This window comes from Copadichromis virginalis, linkage group LG23, assembly GCF_057382275.1.
Source record: "Copadichromis virginalis isolate Kocher_CV1m ecotype Utaka linkage group LG23, C_Virginalis_male_GT1.1, whole genome shotgun sequence".
Lineage (NCBI taxonomy): Eukaryota > Metazoa > Chordata > Actinopteri > Cichliformes > Cichlidae > Copadichromis > Copadichromis virginalis.
Genome location: NC_140639.1, coordinates 19,146,935 through 19,164,112, shown reverse-complemented (window position 1 = coordinate 19,164,112; position 17,178 = coordinate 19,146,935). Strand labels below are relative to the sequence as shown.

At 45.1% G+C, this 17,178-nt stretch overlaps 12 non-coding genes across 12 annotated transcripts; 8 read left to right on the top strand and 4 right to left on the bottom strand.

The window, feature by feature from the left end:
• Nucleotides 1-5: 5 nt before the first annotated feature.
• Nucleotides 6-77, top strand: trnam-cau (transfer RNA methionine (anticodon CAU)). Its single transcript has one exon. It is a non-coding gene; the product is annotated as a tRNA-Met (tRNA).
• A 918-nt stretch (nt 78-995) lies between these two features.
• trnas-uga (transfer RNA serine (anticodon UGA)) lies at nt 996-1,078 on the bottom strand. Its single transcript has one exon. It is a non-coding gene; the product is annotated as a tRNA-Ser (tRNA).
• Nucleotides 1,079-1,837: 759 nt separating this feature from the next.
• On the top strand, nt 1,838-1,909 carry trnaw-cca (transfer RNA tryptophan (anticodon CCA)). Its single transcript has one exon. It is a non-coding gene; the product is annotated as a tRNA-Trp (tRNA).
• Nucleotides 1,910-4,204: 2,295 nt separating this feature from the next.
• On the bottom strand, nt 4,205-4,287 carry trnas-uga (transfer RNA serine (anticodon UGA)). Its single transcript has one exon. It is a non-coding gene; the product is annotated as a tRNA-Ser (tRNA).
• A 759-nt stretch (nt 4,288-5,046) lies between these two features.
• Nucleotides 5,047-5,118, top strand: trnaw-cca (transfer RNA tryptophan (anticodon CCA)). The gene has a single exon. It is a non-coding gene; the product is annotated as a tRNA-Trp (tRNA).
• A 1,305-nt stretch (nt 5,119-6,423) lies between these two features.
• On the top strand, nt 6,424-6,495 carry trnam-cau (transfer RNA methionine (anticodon CAU)). Its single transcript has one exon. It is a non-coding gene; the product is annotated as a tRNA-Met (tRNA).
• Nucleotides 6,496-7,413: 918 nt separating this feature from the next.
• Nucleotides 7,414-7,496, bottom strand: trnas-uga (transfer RNA serine (anticodon UGA)). Its single transcript has one exon. It is a non-coding gene; the product is annotated as a tRNA-Ser (tRNA).
• Nucleotides 7,497-8,255: 759 nt separating this feature from the next.
• trnaw-cca (transfer RNA tryptophan (anticodon CCA)) lies at nt 8,256-8,327 on the top strand. The gene has a single exon. It is a non-coding gene; the product is annotated as a tRNA-Trp (tRNA).
• Nucleotides 8,328-9,631: 1,304 nt separating this feature from the next.
• trnam-cau (transfer RNA methionine (anticodon CAU)) lies at nt 9,632-9,703 on the top strand. Its single transcript has one exon. It is a non-coding gene; the product is annotated as a tRNA-Met (tRNA).
• A 3,904-nt stretch (nt 9,704-13,607) lies between these two features.
• trnas-uga (transfer RNA serine (anticodon UGA)) lies at nt 13,608-13,690 on the bottom strand. The gene has a single exon. It is a non-coding gene; the product is annotated as a tRNA-Ser (tRNA).
• Nucleotides 13,691-14,449: 759 nt separating this feature from the next.
• Nucleotides 14,450-14,521, top strand: trnaw-cca (transfer RNA tryptophan (anticodon CCA)). The gene has a single exon. It is a non-coding gene; the product is annotated as a tRNA-Trp (tRNA).
• Nucleotides 14,522-15,826: 1,305 nt separating this feature from the next.
• Nucleotides 15,827-15,898, top strand: trnam-cau (transfer RNA methionine (anticodon CAU)). The gene has a single exon. It is a non-coding gene; the product is annotated as a tRNA-Met (tRNA).
• The last annotated feature ends 1,280 nt before the right edge of the window (nt 15,899-17,178 follow it).

Below are 17,178 nucleotides of genomic sequence, written 5' to 3'. Positions count from 1 at the left end.
TGTGGAGCAGAGTGGCGCAGCGGAAGCGTGCTGGGCCCATAACCCAGAGGTCGATGGATCGAAACCATCCTCTGCTAGGCTCGTCTGTTTTCAGGACGTACTAAACAACTGTGCTCCGAAAGGCTTGCTTACAAGTCTGGGATAGGTTTCCAGGAAGAAGCCATTCACCTTCCAAAAATTGGACAAAACAGACTAAACCCAGAAGTTGCCTAACTAAGAAGCAAATCCTAGTGAATATAACCTGTTCGCCACATCTTCTTCAAAGCCCATTCACTTTGTTACCTCAACAGCGTGACATCACCTGTTTGCAACACAAGAACAACAATGGAGGCAACGGTGTACCTGCTGCTAAAGTGACGGTAAACGGTTGGACCACTGTGTTGCTTTGGGTGTACCCAAATGGCTGGCTGTGTTTGCCGGGAGACCAGTGACCAGGTACTGCCGCCTAACTGAAAACCAAACGTAGCCAGAAAGGATTAAGATTTGTCATTCTAGCCTTTCTATAGCAGTGATAACAAGTAGCCCCCTGCAACAATTTTGATGTCTTGTGTGGAAAGAAGATGGATTGGCTTTGCAGAGATTTTCAGAAGTTTTGGGCAGAGGGGCAGGTTTGTGGGACCTTGTGGGGCAATGGTAGCGCATCTGACTCCAGATCAGAAGCTTGCGTGTTCAAATCACATCAAGGTCAACCAAGAGTGACAGGACTGCAGCCTGTTTGAATTAATATGTGACTCAAAGTCTGTGCACATGCCACTGATCGACATCTCCCACCGTTTTTGTTTATAAAGCCTGGAGAGAAGAAGAGGGACTCTCCTTGGAGACAAGCACATTTTGTACATGAATGATTAGTATGTAAGTACAGTGGTGTGAACCGGTGATTGGAGAACTGTCAATCACTCAATGCTCCTGGGCACCGTTGCAACTTTTGTATATGAGCCCCTCCGACTAATTGCAACCTTATCTTAGCAGAAAAAGAAGCACCCGTAACGCATTTTCGCTGTGAGCAGGGTTTGAACCTGCGCGGGGAACCCCCCATTGGATTTCAAATCCAACGCCTTAACCTCTCGGCCATCACAGCTCCTCCACTTCACCTGCACCTTTTGGCCTGTGGTGAGAGATGCCTGCTCCCTGCTCCAACAGCGCTGGTTCTTTTGGAGATCATCACATGCCAGAACACTCCCTACTCAGAAGTCACTTCTCTGGTAAATACCATTAACAGTCGTTGAAGAGACCATTGTGTGTGAAGTGTAAGGTCGTTTAGTCAGGTAAGATTTCATTCAAGGCTGACAGCACTGGTCTCCTACCCCCATGAATAGCATTTTGGTGCAGACGGCACAAGGAGCCTCTCCAGAGCAGCTTGTGTTTGAGACAGGAGATCATCACGTACAAAAGCACTCCCTTCTGAGCAATCACTTTTTAGGTGTGTGTGAGAGGAAGGTCTTTTATTTTTAGACACTGTCCAAGGACTTTGTCTTTCTCTGACAAGCATCAGTAACAAATATGCATTGTTAAGAATTTGTCTAGCTGGCTTGCAAAGCTCATCAGAGCGTGAGCACTGAATGACAGACACTATATTAGGCCTTTGATTGACTACTGCAAGCGCACTTCAAACCTCGATTTGTATTCTTTTCTCAAAGAGGAGAACCTTTCAAGTATAAAGAGAGATTCTACGTGTGCATGTTGACATGCATGGTCTGAAATGACATGCGTCTTTGGCACAACCTCTTTGCATTCACAAGTTGAACAACCTCCAGTTGCAGAAAAATTGCTTGTGTGGAAAGATGGTCTGGCTTCTCAGAGATTTTCAGAAGTTTTGAGCAGAGGGGCAGGTTTGTGGGACCTTGTGGCGCAATGGTAGCGCATCTGACTCCAGATCAGAAGGTTGCGTGTTCAAATCACGTCAAGGTCAGCCGAGAGTGAGAGGACTGCAGCCTGTGATTCCCTTCCAATAGGAGGTTTTTAGTTGCTTGTGGCATACTCGTCCGTCTGTCCAGAAATTCAGGTCCATGACTCATGACGTGTCTCCAGTGAGTTGTTGATGGTGTCAGTGAACACTGTAGACAACTGATCAGCACAGTGCCTCAGGGTGGATGGAGGCACCGAATTTGGCCCAGCTGCTTTGCGTGGGTCCTGTGTCTTAGAGAGTCTGTTTACATCCCTTTCAAGTATGGAAAGAGGTGTGAAGGCACATGGAGAAATTTGTGAGCTTTACTGAGTGGTAGAGGTGATGGGGGAGCCGCAAGTGTTGACCGTCTGGGGAGGGGGCCCGGGTAGCTGGACGTTCCATTGTTTTCTGAAAGCACCAGGTGTGAATACATTGGATAGGTGTGAATAGTAGCTGAATTAGAGGGCTTCTGTAAATGGAACTGAATACAAATGGCAAACAAAACACCCACATGCTGCAGGTATACAGAGAACCATGCCATGAGATACATGTAAACACATAGTTGAAAGAAGTAAAGACTGCACCAAAGAGAAACTCACAAAATTATTGTAAAGAAAAAAACATTCAAATATCAAGTATAAGTTTTTCATTCCGAGCAAACAAACGGTTTTGAATGATAATGAAATCTAAAAGCAGCTTCAGAGCTGGGCTTGGCATTCTGAAGCAAGCTCATCATATCCAGGATAGTTTTTCACTGTGGACAATGTCACTGTGTCCGCTGTGTTGGATACATTCAGATTTCATGTCTAATGTCGGTGCTTGTGATTACAGACGGTATTACATCTCTACCGATGAGAACTACCATTGACAATCAGCGGGAAGTATTAAGAGCATCGAAGTGCATCAGCAGAGTGTGTTCGTGTAACAGAATGTCGATTTTAGTTAACTAAAGGTAAAATAAGGTTCATTGAAGAGAGTTCATGGGTTTATTTAGGAAGTAAACATACGCAACACCAAGTGTCAGTGTTTTCACGTCTAAGCGTTTACGTGACTATGCGACTCAGTGGCTCACACAATAAGCTCAGTGATTCGAGTTAGCAGCTAACGAGGAAATGGTTGGCTGACCCTAGCTTAAAATCTGTTGGGCCGCACACGAGACCTGACAAGCAGTCCAAGAAGCTTTGAAGCATTGAACGCTGAGGTGACAAAGATTTATAAAAGTCAGTGTTCAAACGGGTACCGTCCACCTTCAGAATTCCCACAGTTTGTTCATGCAAGATGTTATTGAAGGCCCACTTTTAAGCAGCGCTAGTCTTGTGGTACGTGTGGAGCAGAGTGGCACAGCGGAAGCGTGCTGGGCCCATAACCCAGAGGTCGATGGATCGAAACCATCCTCTGCTAGGCTCGTCTGTTTTCAGGACGTACTAAACAACTGTGCTCCGAAAGGCTTGCTTACAAGTCTGGGATAGGTTTCCAGGAAGAAGCCATTCACCTTCCAAAAATTGGACAAAACAGACTAAACCCAGAAGTTGCCTAACTAAGAAGCAAATCCTAGTGAATATAACCTGTTCGCCACATCTTCTTCAAAGCCCATTCACTTTGTTACCTCAACAGCGTGACATCACCTGTTTGCAACACAAGAACAACAATGGAGGCAACGGTGTACCTGCTGCTAAAGTGACGGTAAACGGTTGGACCACTGTGTTGCTTTGGGTGTACCCAAATGGCTGGCTGTGTTTGCCGGGAGACCAGTGACCAGGTACTGCCGCCTAACTGAAAACCAAACGTAGCCAGAAAGGATTAAGATTTGTCATTCTAGCCTTTCTATAGCAGTGATAACAAGTAGCCCCCTGCAACAATTTTGATGTCTTGTGTGGAAAGAAGATGGATTGGCTTTGCAGAGATTTTCAGAAGTTTTGGGCAGAGGGGCAGGTTTGTGGGACCTTGTGGGGCAATGGTAGCGCATCTGACTCCAGATCAGAAGCTTGCGTGTTCAAATCACATCAAGGTCAACCAAGAGTGACAGGACTGCAGCCTGTTTGAATTAATATGTGACTCAAAGTCTGTGCACATGCCACTGATCGACATCTCCCACCGTTTTTGTTTATAAAGCCTGGAGAGAAGAAGAGGGACTCTCCTTGGAGACAAGCACATTTTGTACATGAATGATTAGTATGTAAGTACAGTGGTGTGAACCGGTGATTGGAGAACTGTCAATCACTCAATGCTCCTGGGCACCGTTGCAACTTTTGTATATGAGCCCCTCCGACTAATTGCAACCTTATCTTAGCAGAAAAAGAAGCACCCGTAACGCATTTTCGCTGTGAGCAGGGTTTGAACGTGCGCGGGGAACCCCCCATTGGATTTCAAATCCAACGCCTTAACCTCTCGGCCATCACAGCTCCTCCACTTCACCTGCACCTTTTGGCCTGTGGTGAGAGATGCCTGCTCCCTGCTCCAACAGCGCTGGTTCTTTTGGAGATCATCACATGCCAGAACACTCCCTACTCAGAAGTCACTTCTCTGGTAAATACCATTAACAGTCGTTGAAGAGACCATTGTGTGTGAAGTGTAAGGTCGTTTAGTCAGGTAAGATTTCATTCAAGGCTGACAGCACTGGTCTCCTACCCCCATGAATAGCATTTTGGTGCAGACGGCACAAGGAGCCTCTCCAGAGCAGCTTGTGTTTGAGACAGGAGATCATCACGTACAAAAGCACTCCCTTCTGAGCAATCACTTTTTAGGTGTGTGTGAGAGGAAGGTCTTTTATTTTTAGACACTGTCCAAGGACTTTGTCTTTCTCTGACAAGCATCAGTAACAAATATGCATTGTTAAGAATTTGTCTAGCTGGCTTGCAAAGCTCATCAGAGCGTGAGCACTGAATGACAGACACTATATTAGGCCTTTGATTGACTACTGCAAGCGCACTTCAAACCTCGATTTGTATTCTTTTCTCAAAGAGGAGAACCTTTCAAGTATAAAGAGAGATTCTACGTGTGCATGTTGACATGCATGGTCTGAAATGACATGCGTCTTTGGCACAACCTCTTTGCATTCACAAGTTGAACAACCTCCAGTTGCAGAAAAATTGCTTGTGTGGAAAGATGGTCTGGCTTCTCAGAGATTTTCAGAAGTTTTGAGCAGAGGGGCATGTTTGTGGGACCTTGTGGCGCAATGGTAGCGCATCTGACTCCAGATCAGAAGGTTGCGTGTTCAAATCACGTCAAGGTCAGCCGAGAGTGAGAGGACTGCAGCCTGTGATTCCCTTCCAATAGGAGGTTTTTAGTTGCTTGTGGCATACTCGTCCGTCTGTCCAGAAATTCAGGTCCATGACTCATGACGTGTCTCCAGTGAGTTGTTGATGGTGTCAGTGAACACTGTAGACAACTGATCAGCACAGTGCCTCAGGGTGGATGGAGGCACCGAATTTGGCCCAGCTGCTTTGCGTGGGTCCTGTGTCTTAGAGAGTCTGTTTACATCCCTTTCAAGTATGGAAAGAGGTGTGAAGGCACATGGAGAAATTTGTGAGCTTTACTGAGTGGTAGAGGTGATGGGGGAGCCGCAAGTGTTGACCGTCTGGGGAGGGGGCCCGGGTAGCTGGACGTTCCATTGTTTTCTGAAAGCACCAGGTGTGAATACATTGGATAGGTGTGAATAGTAGCTGAATTACAGGGCTTCTGTAAATGGAACTGAATACAAATGGCAAACAAAACACCCACATGCTGCAGGTATACAGAGAACCATGCCATGAGATACATGTAAACACATAGTTGAAAGAAGTAAAGACTGCACCAAAGAGAAACTCACAAAATTATTGTAAAGAAAAAAACATTCAAATATCAAGTATACGTTTTTCATTCCGAGCAAACAAACGGTTTTGAATGATAATGAAATCTAAAAGCAGCTTCAGAGCTGGGCTTGGCATTCTGAAGCAAGCTCATCATATCCAGGATAGTTTTTCACTGTGGACAATGTCACTGTGTCCGCTGTGTTGGATACATTCAGATTTCATGTCTAATGTCGGTGCTTGTGATTACAGACGGTATTACATCTCTACCGATGAGAACTACCATTGACAATCAGCGGGAAGTATTAAGAGCATCGAAGTGCATCAGCAGAGTGTGTTCGTGTAACAGAACGGCGATTTTAGTTAACTAAAGGTAAAATAAGGTTCATTGAAGAGAGTTCATGGGTTTATTTAGGAAGTAAACATACGCAACACCAAGTGTCAATGTTTTCACGTCTAAGCGTTTACGTGACTATGCGACTCAGTGGCTCACACAATAAGCTCAGTGATTCGAGTTAGCAGCTAACGAGGAAATGGTTGGCTGACCCTAGCTTAAAATCTGTTGGGCCGCACACGAGACCTGACAAGCAGTCCAAGAAGCTTTGAAGCATTGAACGCTGAGGTGACAAAGATTTATAAAAGTCAGTGTTCAAACGGGTACCGTCCACCTTCAGAATTCCCACAGTTTGTTCATGCAAGATGTTATTGAAGGCCCACTTTTAAGCAGCGCTAGTCTTGTGGTACGTGTGGAGCAGAGTGGCGCAGCGGAAGCGTGCTGGGCCCATAACCCAGAGGTCGATGGATCGAAACCATCCTCTGCTAGGCTCGTCTGTTTTCAGGACGTACTAAACAACTGTGCTCCGAAAGGCTTGCTTACAAGTCTGGGATAGGTTTCCAGGAAGAAGCCATTCACCTTCCAAAAATTGGACAAAACAGACTAAACCCAGAAGTTGCCTAACTAAGAAGCAAATCCTAGTGAATATAACCTGTTCGCCACATCTTCTTCAAAGCCCATTCACTTTGTTACCTCAACAGCGTGACATCACCTGTTTGCAACACAAGAACAACAATGGAGGCAACGGTGTACCTGCTGCTGAAGTGACGGTAAACGGTTGGACCACTGTGTTGCTTTGGGTGTACCCAAATGGCTGGCTGTGTTTGCCGGGAGACCAGTGACCAGGTACTGCCGCCTAACTGAAAACCAAACGTAGCCAGAAAGGATTAAGATTTGTCATTCTAGCCTTTCTATAGCAGTGATAACAAGTAGCCCCCTGCAACAATTTTGATGTCTTGTGTGGAAAGAAGATGGATTGGCTTTGCAGAGATTTTCAGAAGTTTTGGGCAGAGGGGCAGGTTTGTGGGACCTTGTGGGGCAATGGTAGCGCATCTGACTCCAGATCAGAAGCTTGCGTGTTCAAATCACATCAAGGTCAACCAAGAGTGACAGGACTGCAGCCTGTTTGAATTAATATGTGACTCAAAGTCTGTGCACATGCCACTGATCGACATCTCCCACCGTTTTTGTTTATAAAGCCTGGAGAGAAGAAGAGGGACTCTCCTTGGAGACAAGCACATTTTGTACATGAATGATTAGTATGTAAGTACAGTGGTGTGAACCGGTGATTGGAGAACTGTCAATCACTCAATGCTCCTGGGCACCGTTGCAACTTTTGTATATGAGCCCCTCCGACTAATTGCAACCTTATCTTAGCAGAAAAAGAAGCACCCGTAACGCATTTTCGCTGTGAGCAGGGTTTGAACCTGCGCGGGGAACCCCCCATTGGATTTCAAATCCAACGCCTTAACCTCTCGGCCATCACAGCTCCTCCACTTCACCTGCATCTTTTGGCCTGTGGTGAGAGATGCCTGCTCCCTGCTCCAACAGCGCTGGTTCTTTTGGAGATCATCACATGCCAGAACACTCCCTAGTCAGAAGTCACTTCTCTGGTAAATACCATTAACAGTCGTTGAAGAGACCATTGTGTGTGAAGTGTAAGGTCGTTTAGTCAGGTAAGATTTCATTCAAGGCTGACAGCACTGGTCTCCTACCCCCATGAATAGCATTTTGGTGCAGACGGCACAAGGAGCCTCTCCAGAGCAGCTTGTGTTTGAGACAGGAGATCATCACGTACAAAAGCACTCCCTTCTGAGCAATCACTTTTTAGGTGTGTGTGAGAGGAAGGTCTTTTATTTTTAGACACTGTCCAAGGACTTTGTCTTTCTCTGACAAGCATCAGTAACAAATATGCATTGTTAAGAATTTGTCTAGCTGGCTTGCAAAGCTCATCAGAGCGTGAGCACTGAATGACAGACACTATATTAGGCCTTTGATTGACTACTGCAAGCGCACTTCAAACCTCGATTTGTATTCTTTTCTCAAAGAGGAGAACCTTTCAAGTATAAAGAGAGATTCTACGTGTGCATGTTGACATGCATGGTCTGAAATGACATGCGTCTTTGGCACAACCTCTTTGCATTCACAAGTTGAACAACCTCCAGTTGCAGAAAAATTGCTTGTGTTGAAAGATGGTCTGGCTTCTCAGAGATTTTCAGAAGTTTTGAGCAGAGGGGCAGGTTTGTGGGACCTTGTGGCGCAATGGTAGCGCATCTGACTCCAGATCAGAAGGTTGCGTGTTCAAATCACGTCAAGGTCAGCCGAGAGTGAGAGGACTGCAGCCTGTGATCCCCTTCCAATAGGAGGTTTTTAGTTGCTTGTGGCATACTCGTCCGTCTGTCCAGAAATTCAGGTCCATGACTCATGACGTGTCTCCAGTGAGTTGTTGATGGTGTCAGTGAACACTGTAGACAACTGATCAGCACAGTGCCTCAGGGTGGATGGAGGCACCGAATTTGGCCCAGCTGCTTTGCGTGGGTCCTGTGTCTTAGAGAGTCTGTTTACATCCCTTTCAAGTATGGAAAGAGGTGTGAAGGCACATGGAGAAATTTGTGAGCTTTACTGAGTGGTAGAGGTGATGGGGGAGCCGCAAGTGTTGACCGTCTGGGGAGGGGCCCGGGTAGCTGGACGTTCCATTGTTTTCTGAAAGCACCAGGTGTGAATACATTGGATAGGTGTGAATAGTAGCTGAATTAGAGGGCTTCTGTAAATGGAACTGAATACAAATGGCAAACAAAACACCCACATGCTGCAGGTATACAGAGAACCATGCCATGAGATACATGTAAACACATAGTTGAAAGAAGTAAAGAGTGCACCAAAGAGAAACTCACAAAATTATTGTAAAGAAAAAAACATTCAAATATCAAGTATACGTTTTTCATTCCGAGCAAACAAACGGTTTTGAATGATAATGAAATCTAAAAGCAGCTTCAGAGCTGGGCTTGGCATTCTGAAGCAAGCTCATCATATCCAGGATAGTTTTTCACTGTGGACAATGTCACTGTGTCCGCTGTGTTGGATACATTCAGATTTCATGTCTAATGTCGGTGCTTGTGATTACAGACGGTATTACATCTCTACCGATGAGAACTACCATTGACAATCAGCGGGAAGTATTAAGAGCATCGAAGTGCATCAGCAGAGTGTGTTCGTGTAACAGAATGTCGATTTTAGTTAACTAAAGGTAAAATAAGGTTCATTGAAGAGAGTTCATGGGTTTATTTAGGAAGTAAACATATGCAACACCAAGTGTCAGTGTTTTCACGTCTAAGCGTTTACGTGACTATGCGACTCAGTGGCTCACACAATAAGCTCAGTGATTCGAGTTAGCAGCTAACGAGGAAATGGTTGGCTGACCCTAGCTTAAAATCTGTTGGGCCGCACACGAGACCTGACAAGCAGTCCAAGAAGCTTTGAAGCATTGAACGCTGAGGTGACAAAGATTTATAAAAGTCAGTGTTCAAACGGGTACCGTCCACCTTCAGAATTCCCACAGTTTGTTCATGCAAGATGTTATTGAAGGCCCACTTTTAAGCAGCGCTAGTCTTGTGGTACGTGTGGAGCAGAGTGGCGCAGCGGAAGCGTGCTGGGCCCATAACCCAGAGGTCGATGGATCGAAACCATCCTCTGCTAGGCTCGTCTGTTTTCAGGACGTACTAAACAACTGTGCTCCGAAAGGCTTGCTTACAAGTCTGGGATAGGTTTCCAGGAAGAAGCCATTCACCTTCCAAAAATTGGACAAAACAGACTAAACCCAGAAGTTGCCTAACTAAGAAGCAAATCCTAGTGAATATAACCTGTTCGCCACATCTTCTTCAAAGCCCATTCACTTTGTTACCTCAACAGCGTGACATCACCTGTTTGCAACACAAGAACAACAATGGAGGCAACGGTGTACCTGCTGCTAAAGTGACGGTAAACGGTTGGACCACTGTGTTGCTTTGGGTGTACCCAAATGGCTGGCTGTGTTTGCCGGGAGACCAGTGACCAGGGCCCTGTTTCAGGAAGCCGGTTTAGTGGAAAAACTGAGTAAGTATACCCTGAGTTAACGAAAACTCGGGGTTTTCGGTTTCACAAAGCGAGTTCAGCTGAAGCCTCAGTGAGTCACTATGACGACACACTCCGTGAAGCTAACCTGCTCCCTAGCAGGTTTACTACAACTAACCCTGACTGTCTCCGCCCCTTTGTCGGAAACCTGACAGTAGGAAGTGTCGGACATGGCGTGCCACTTCCTTGAAGAGCCAGTAGATCGTGAAGCCCAAATTCTCCGCAGAGCTCTCCGCCGGGAGAGAGTGATCAGAGCGCGTTTGGACATTTTATCATTTCCTGATGATTTTCTGTGCGAACGTTACCGTTTCTCAGCACAATCTATAATTTATTTGGATAACATCCTCAGGCCATATATTACGCATGTGACACATCGCGGACATGCTCTCAGTTCATTGCATATTATTTGTATTGCACTTCGGTTTCTTGCAAACGGGAGCTTTCTGTATAATATTGGTGACGCTGAGCACGTTTCCAAGGCTACCGTCTGTCGGGCAGTCAGGAATGTTACAGTTGCACTGAAACGTCTCCTGTACTCGTCTGTGGTGTTCCCCGGTCACAGACCCACAAGATTTATCAAAGAGGGATTCCACAAAATTGCAGGTATCAGGATGACCAAAACTTAATTCATGATGTGGTGATACTTGAACTACTACTTAAATTGCACATTTATTTTCAGGGTTCCCAGGCGTGTATAGATGGCACTCACATTCCAATCATTGCTCCTTCAGTAAATGAAGGAGACTATGTGAACAGGAAGTCTTTCCACAGCATCAATGTACAGGTACATAGTTCCCTGTAGCATTTCAAACTAACAAATTATTTAATTATAGTAATGGATGCTAATTTGTGTTCTCTGCACTGTGAAGATCATATGTGATGCTGCCAACATTATCACAAATGTGGAAGCCAAGTGGCCAGGCTCTGTCCATGACTCACAAATATTCCGTGAATGTACACTGAGCACAAAATTTGGACATGGTGAGTTGAGAATACTGTAAAATATATAAAGACCAATTGCTTCAGGGACATTTGAACTGAAGTGTATCCTTCTGTCTTAGGAGAGTTCACTGGCTACTTGCTTGGTGATAGGGGGTATCCATGTTTACCCTATTTGCTTACCCCTTACCCTGACCCTGAACCGGGCCCACAGCAGCGATATAATCTGGCTAATTGCAGGACAAGAGCCAGAATTGAAATGACTATCGGAATGCTTAAGGCCCGGTTCCAGTGCCTGCAAAGACTCAGGGTCACCCCAGAAAGGGCATGTGACATTATTGTGGCATGTGTGATTCTTCACAACATTGCCACAATTAGAGGAGAACACTGTCCTTCTGAACCAAACATCAGCAGTGATCCAAACCATGAACATCCTGACCCTCCCACGGACATACAAGATGGAAGCGCAGTCAGAGACACCATATGTCACAATCATTTCTTTTGACCCATCACCTCAACATGTTGAAAGAAGAATAAACAGATTTTTTGTTCAACTGGCTTTATTGGTCGCCTGTATTTCCTGTACACAAAGTATTAAAAGATGTAAACCTCATAAAGTGTCTCTGTTGCTTCCTCCTCTGTAACAGCTGTCAATGTTTCTTCATTATTTTCCTGTAGTAAAGAAATAGACAACATTGCTGTTCTACTGTAAACTCATATAATCTGTGGAGTATTACTCACAACTGCATGTTGGTCTGGCTCAACAGGAGGCTGCACCAGATGCAGTACACCATCACCATCAACTGATAGAATATGAGGTTTATACAGGTCACTTATAACTTACAAGGGACCAAATGGCAATTAACAAACATACCAATCACCTTACACTTCATTGTCATTATGCTCTCAAAGACAACCAAGACTGAGGGAAGGCAAAATCAGTCGGAAAATAACTTCACTACAAAATAATCCATTATGGTAAAGAGTTTATCAAATGAATGAGTAGCACTGCAAAGGTGACTGTGAAGAAAGGATGTATGCACATCATGTATTATTTTGGATTTACCCCTTATGTAGGCACTTGTGTCTTGCGGGGTTATTGACTCAGAGGATGTCCCCGCAGAGATGCCTTCGGCCACAGGGCGCCCACTGTTTTGGCTGAGGGCAACTGCTCAGCCTCTGTGAGTGGTGGTGGTGGAGGACCCCCACCTGTTTTTCGGGCCTCCGCTTTTTTTCTGTTGGCTATAACGGGTCACATTTGAGCATACAGAGTAAGCAAATATGTACTTGTAATGTGCTCAGATAATTTCAATAAGTGCTTACAGAAAGAAAATTAATGTAGCCTCTAACTGCAATTGATTTACATGGGACAAACAGACCAAGCACTATGGCTCATAATACAATTACACCTTACCTGTTTGGACTATATTTTTATATTTCATTTTTACTTGCTGCCAGGAACGTTTGGGGCCTGTTGGGTTGCACCTGCGCTCACATCACATCACAAAATAAAATGTATAAAATAACAAATAAAATAACATATGATAAAATAACGTGTTAAATGGGTGGAAATCCCTAGATCAATGTTTAAATTAACACTCACGCATTGACTCTGTCGGCTATGTTTTGCCATGCATGCTCCCTTTCTTTTGCAGCTGTGGCTGTGTTACTTTTTTCCGCGGAATTTGCATGTTATCGGCATATGCTGCCATCAGAATTTCGGCCTCAAGCGCTGTGAAATACATTGACCGCGCCTTCTTTCCCTCCGTCTCCATGGTGACTCGCTTAATCTGTGCTCCGCTTATCAGGGCTTTATGTATCCTCGTCCGCGCGCTTCACTTGGGGTTAAAGCAACTCCGCGTTGACTGAACTAATTGTTATCAGCCTTTCTGAAACCGAATATTCCGAGTTGGACAGTTCGGGGTTACTCAACCCTGCGTATCGTTTTTCACTCTGAGTTTTCTAAACCGGCTTCCTGAAACAGGGCCCAGGTACTGCCGCCTAACTGAAAACCAAACGTAGCCAGAAAGGATTAAGATTTGTCATTCTAGCCTTTCTATAGCAGTGATAACAAGTAGCCCCCTGCAACAATTTTGATGTCTTGTGTGGAAAGAAGATGGATTGGCTTTGCAGAGATTTTCAGAAGTTTTGGGCAGAGGGGCAGGTTTGTGGGACCTTGTGGGGCAATGGTAGCGCATCTGACTCCAGATCAGAAGCTTGCGTGTTCAAATCACATCAAGGTCAACCAAGAGTGACAGGACTGCAGCCTGTTTGAATTAATATGTGACTCAAAGTCTGTGCACATGCCACTGATCGACATCTCCCACTGTTTTTGTTTATAAAGCCTGGAGAGAAGAAGAGGGACTCTCCTTGGAGACAAGCACATTTTGTACATGAATGATTAGTATGTAAGTACAGTGGTGTGAACCGGTGATTGGAGAACTGTCAATCACTCAATGCTCCTGGGCACCGTTGCAACTTTTGTATATGAGCCCCTCCGACTAATTGCAACCTTATCTTAGCAGAAAAAGAAGCACCCGTAACGCATTTTCGCTGTGAGCAGGGTTTGAACCTGCGCGGGGAACACCCCATTGGATTTCAAATCCAACGCCTTAACCTCTCGGCCATCACAGCTCCTCCACTTCACCTGCACCTTTTGGCCTGTGGTGAGAGATGCCTGCTCCCTGCTCCAACAGCGCTGGTTCTTTTGGAGATCATCACATGCCAGAACACTCCCTACTCAGAAGTCACTTCTCTGGTAAACACCATTAACAGTCGTTGAAGAGACCATTGTGTGTGAAGTGTAAGGTCGTTTAGTCAGGTAAGATTTCATTCAAGGCTGACAGCACTGGTCTCCTACCCCCATGAATAGCATTTTGGTGCAGACGGCACAAGGAGCCTCTCCAGAGCAGCTTGTGTTTGAGACAGGAGATCATCACGTACAAAAGCACTCCCTTCTGAGCAATCACTTTTTAGGTGTGTGTGAGAGGAAGGTCTTTTATTTTTAGACACTGTCCAAGGACTTTGTCTTTCTCTGACAAGCATCAGTAACAAATATGCATTGTTAAGAATTTGTCTAGCTGGCTTGCAAAGCTCATCAGAGCGTGAGCACTGAATGACAGACACTATATTAGGCCTTTGATTGACTACTGCAAGCGCACTTCAAACCTCGATTTGTATTCTTTTCTCAAAGAGGAGAACCTTTCAAGTATAAAGAGAGATTCTACGTGTGCATGTTGACATGCATGGTCTGAAATGACATGCGTCTTTGGCACAACCTCTTTGCATTCACAAGTTGAACAACCTCCAGTTGCAGAAAAATTGCTTGTGTGGAAAGATGGTCTGGCTTCTCAGAGATTTTCAGAAGTTTTGAGCAGAGGGGCAGGTTTGTGGGACCTTGTGGCGCAATGGTAGCGCATCTGACTCCAGATCAGAAGGTTGCGTGTTCAAATCACGTCAAGGTCAGCCGAGAGTGAGAGGACTGCAGCCTGTGATTCCCTTCCAATAGGAGGTTCTTAGTTGCTTGTGGCATACTCGTCCGTCTGTCCAGAAATTCAGGTCCATGACTCATGACGTGTCTCCAGTGAGTTGTTGATGGTGTCAGTGAACACTGTAGACAACTGATCAGCACAGTACCTCAGGGTGGATGGAGGCACCGAATTTGGCCCAGCTGCTTTGCGTGGGTCCTGTGTCTTAGAGAGTCTGTTTACATCCCTTTCAAGTATGGAAAGAGGTGTGAAGGCACATGGAGAAATTTGTGAGCTTTACTGAGTGGTAGAGGTGATGGGGGAGCCGCAAGTGTTGACCGTCTGGGGAGGGGGCCCGGGTAGCTGGACGTTCCATTGTTTTCTGAAAGCACCAGGTGTGAATACATTGGATAGGTGTGAATAGTAGCTGAATTAGAGGGCTTCTGTAAATGGAACTGAATTCAAATGGCAAACAAAACACCCACATGCTGCAGGTATACAGAGAGCAATGCCATGAGATACATGTAAACACATAGTTGAAAGAAGTAAAGACTGCACCAAAGAGAAACTCACAAAATTATTGTAAAGAAAAAAACATTCAAATATCAAGTATACGTTTTTCATTCCGAGCAAACAAACGGTTTTGAATGATAATGAAATCTAAAAGCAGCTTCAGAGCTGGGCTTGGCATTCTGAAGCAAGCTCATCATATCCAGGATAGTTTTTCACTGTGGACAATGTCACTGTGTCCGCTGTGTTGGATACATTCAGATTTCATGTCTAATGTCGGTGCTTGTGATTACAGACGGTATTACATCTCTACCGATGAGAACTACCATTGACAATCAGCGGGAAGTATTAAGAGCATCGAAGTGCATCAGCAGAGTGTGTTCGTGTAACAGAATGTCGATTTTAGTTAACTAAAGGTAAAATAAGGTTCATTGAAGAGAGTTCATGGGTTTATTTAGGAAGTAAACATATGCAACACCAAGTGTCAGTGTTTTCACGTCTAAGCGTTTACGTGACTATGCGACTCAGTGGCTCACACAATAAGCTCAGTGATTCGAGTTAGCAGCTAACGAGGAAATGGTTGGCTGACCCTAGCTTAAAATCTGTTGGGCCGCACACGAGACCTGACAAGCAGTCCAAGAAGCTTTGAAGCATTGAACGCTGAGGTGACAAAGATTTATAAAAGTCAGTGTTCAAACGGGTACCGTCCACCTTCAGAATTCCCACAGTTTGTTCATGCAAGATGTTATTGAAGGCCCACTTTTAAGCAGCGCTAGTCTTGTGGTACGTGTGGAGCAGAGTGGCGCAGCGGAAGCGTGCTGGGCCCATAACCCAGAGGTCGATGGATCGAAACCATCCTCTGCTAGGCTCGTCTGTTTTCAGGACGTACTAAACAACTGTGCTCCGAAAGGCTTGCTTACAAGTCTGGGATAGGTTTCCAGGAAGAAGCCATTCACCTTCCAAAAATTGGACAAAACAGACTAAACCCAGAAGTTGCCTAACTAAGAAGCAAATCCTAGTGAATATAACCTGTTCGCCACATCTTCTTCAAAGCCCATTCACTTTGTTACCTCAACAGCGTGACATCACCTGTTTGCAACACAAGAACAACAATGGAGGCAACGGTGTACCTGCTGCTAAAGTGACGGTAAACGGTTGGACCACTGTGTTGCTTTGGGTGTACCCAAATGGCTGGCTGTGTTTGCCGGGAGACCAGTGACCAGGGCCCTGTTTCAGGAAGCCGGTTTAGTGGAAAAACTGAGTAAGTATACCCTGAGTTAACGAAAACTCCGGGTTTTCGGTTTCACAAAGCGAGTTCAGATGAAGCCTCAGTGAGTCACTATGACGACACACTCCGTGAAGCTAACCTGCCCCCTAGCAGGTTTACTACAACTAACCCTGACTGTCTCCGCCCCTTTGTCGGAAACCTGACAGTAGGAAGTGTCAGACATGGCGTGCCCCTTCCTTGAAGAGCCAGTAGATCGTGAAGCACAAATTCTCCGCAGAGCTCTCCGCTGGGAGAGAGTGATTAGAGCGCGTTTGGACATTTTATCATTTCCTGATGATTTTCTGTGCGAACGTTACCGTTTCTCAGCACAATCTCTAAGTTATTTGGATAACATCCTCAGGCCATATATTACGCATGTGACACATCGCGGACATGCTCTCAGTTCATTGCATATTATTTGTATTGCACTTCGGTTTTTTGCAAACGGGAGCTTTCTGTATAATATTGGTGACGCTGAGCACGTTTCCAAGGCTACCGTCTGTCGGGCAGTCAGGAATGTTACAGTTGCACTGAAACGTCTCCTGCACTCGTTTGTGGTGTTCCCCGGTCATAGACCCACAAGATTTATCAAAGAGGGATGCCACAAAATTGCAGGTATCAGGATGACCAAAACTTAATTCATGATGTGGTGATACTTGAACTACTACTTAAATTTTACATTTATTCTCACGGTTCCCAGGCGTGATTGGCTGTATAGATGGCACTCACATTCCAATCATTGCTCCTTCAGTAAATGAAGGAGACTATGTGAACAGGAAGTCTTTCCACAGCATCAATGTACAGGTACATAGTTCCCTGTAGCATTTCAAACTAACAAATTATTTAATTATAGTAATGGATGCTAATTTGTGTTCTCT